General features: G+C 47.7%; 1 pseudogene; it reads right to left on the reverse strand.

The window, feature by feature from the left end:
* Window positions 1-256: 256 nt before the first annotated feature.
* Window positions 257-1,327, reverse strand: LOC102873723 (annotated as a pseudogene).
* Window positions 1,328-2,894: the final 1,567 nt, after the last annotated feature.

Here is a 2,894-nt window from a genome sequence, read left to right on the forward strand (position 1 = left end):
GAGAAACTTGGTTTCATCCTCTCCAAGACAGACCTGTTTGTTCTCTTGGCAGTCCATGGTATGTTCAATACTCTTTTCCAGCTCCCCAACCTCCAGAGTCCTAAAGAGTAATGGTGTCAGTCTAGAAACTAAGGTGTTCCTGATCCAGGTCATGGTCTTTGCAATAACTTGCTATGCATCAGAGAGCTGGACAATAGAAGAAGTGATAATAGAAGAAGTGATGCCTTTGAGTTGTGTTGGAAAGGGTATAATGCAACTAAACAGTCCAGAAGCACATGCGGTGGACGATGGAGGGGCCAGACTCATCCGTCAGACTCTTGCTTGCTGATCCACATCTGCTGGAAGGTGGACCGGGAGGCCAGGATGGAGCCGCCGATCCACAGAGAGTATTTGTGCTTGGGGGGAACTATGATCTTGATCTTCATCGTGCTGGGGGCCAGCACTGTGATCTCCTTCTGCATCCTGTCGGCAGTGCCTGGGTACATGGTGGTCCTGCCGGACAGCACTGTGTTGGCGTAGAGATCCTTACATATGTCAGCGTCATACTTCATGAGGGAGCTGAAGGGAGTGTCATGGATGTGGGGAAGCTCCATGCCCAGGAAAGAGGGCTGGAAGAGCACGTTGGGGCAGCGGAAACGCTCACTGCCGGTGACGATGACCTGTCTGTTGGGTGGCTCGGAGTTCTTTTCCAAGGAGAACAAGGAGGCCTCCACGGCCATCTCCTGCTCAAAGTCTAGGGCGAGGTAACAGAGTTTCTCCCTGTTGTCACGTACAATTTCCTACCTGACTGCAGTGGTGAAGCTGTGGCCTCACACGGGGAGAATCTTCGTGAGCTGGTCCGTGAGACCCTGGCCAGCCAGGTCCAGACACAGGATGGTGTGGGGGAGGGCGTACCCCTCGTAGATGGGCTCAGGGTGGGTGACCCCATTGCCAGAATCCATCACGATTCTGACAGTGTGGCCAGAGGCCCACAGGTTCAGCATGGCCTGAATGGCTGCATACGTAGCAGGGTTCTTGAAGGTCTCGGACATAATATGGGTCATCTTCTCCAGTTTAGCTTTGGGGTTCAGGGGGCTTCAGTCAGCAGCACAAGGTGCTCTTCAGTGGCCACACACAGCTCATTGTAGAAGGTGTGGTGCCAGAGTTGGTAGCAATGCCATACTTAATAGGGTACTTGAGTTGAAGGTCAGGATGACTATTCTGCTCTCAGCTTCGTCACCCACATAGGAGTCCTTCTGGGCCATGCCCACCATCATGCCCTGGTACCACACCCCACAGTTGAGGAGAAGGCAGCCCAGGAGGCATCATTGCCCATGAACCCGGCCTTGCATATGCACATTGTAGACTGTGAACACAGCGACACCGTCATCTCTGGTAAGCTGGGGACAGAGGAGATGAACCGGCAGCGGTGACAGTCGAGGGGCCTGTGCTCCCAGGCTGGATGAGGTCTCACCTGTCTGTCTTTTGATTTCTTGACTGTTGATACCAAGGATGTTGATTGTGGATCCAAGTAAAATAAAATCATTGACCATTTCAGTCTTTTTACCATCTGTCATGATGTTGTTATTGGTGTGGTGGTGAAGATTGTGTTTTCTTGATGGTGAGATGTAGTCTATGTTGAAAGCTGTAGTCTATGATCTGAAGCAGGTGCTTCAGGTCTTCTTCCCTGTCTGCAAGAAAGGTGGTGTCAGCTGCTTAACAGAGGTTGTTGGTGAGTCTTCCTCTAATCCTGATGCCACGTTCGTCTTCATATAGTCCAGCTTCCTGAGTGATTTGCTCCACATACAGATGGAATAGATTTGGACAAAGTATACAATCCTACTGCACACCTTTCCTGATTTTAGACAGTGCAGCATTCCCTTGGTCTGTTTGGGCACCACCGTTTATATTTCACTTGATAAGATATTGTTACCTTTTTTCTCCACACTTTTCTGTACACCACTTTGCATTTCTACCAACATTGCATGTGAGTTCCTGTCAACGCCTCAGTCTTATATTCCATTTTGATTAATGACATCTAGCCAGTGATTGAAACCTAGAATTCTTTTTTTTTTTTTTTTAAACCTAGAATTCTTGATCCCTATCTTGTGCTGGTCTTGAATTTGATCAGTTAACAGGCCTTCTTTTTCTGCACCTCAAGTATCTTTTCAATTTGTTCTTTCTCTTCATATCTGCTGCACTATTCTCTTTCTAGAGTGCTCTAGTGGGCCTCCTGGAAGAAGCAGTGCTACAAACTCAAAGGCTTATGGTTCAAATCTAACAGCTGCTCAAAGGAAGAAGGATGGGCAGTCTCCTCTCGTGCGGTTTACTGCCTCCGAAACCGCACTGGAGGGTCAGCAATGAGTCATTCCACCTTGACAGCATATAACAACAGCAACAACATTCTCTTTCTAACTCTCCACAGCACAGCCCACCTCCCAGAGTGTGTTATTGAGGACCAAATTCATGTCATATTTCATTTGTCTTCCTGGCCTGTTCTTGGCAAATTATCAGTGTTCCGTAAATGATTGACCAGACCTGAATTCCAGCATGGACAATTGCAAAACTTTTCTATTGATCTCTTTGATTCTTGATTTCCCCTGCCTTATTCCACATTCTAAATTCTAAACAGATTCGTGGTTTTTCACTTCAAAGCTACACTATAAGTAAAACACATATATTGTTGCTGTTGTTGTTATGTACTGTCGAGTCAGAACTGACTCATAGATGGCTCTCCAGAGGCAATAAATCACTTCCTAGGAGACTGCCTGTCTGTCTCTTATCCGAGCAGCTGGTGTATTCAAACCTCCTGTCTTTAGGTAGGCAACGCAGTTCCTTACTCACTAGGCCACTAGAGCTCCCTCAAACACGAGAGGGTGTAGTTCTGTGCTATAAACCCCTTCAACCCCAGTCGA

The sequence above is a fragment of the Elephantulus edwardii genome, unplaced genomic scaffold (assembly GCF_000299155.1).
Source record: "Elephantulus edwardii isolate Elephantulus edwardi_28Jun2011 unplaced genomic scaffold, EleEdw1.0 scaffold00022, whole genome shotgun sequence".
In the NCBI taxonomy this organism is placed as follows: Eukaryota; Metazoa; Chordata; class Mammalia; order Macroscelidea; family Macroscelididae; genus Elephantulus; species Elephantulus edwardii.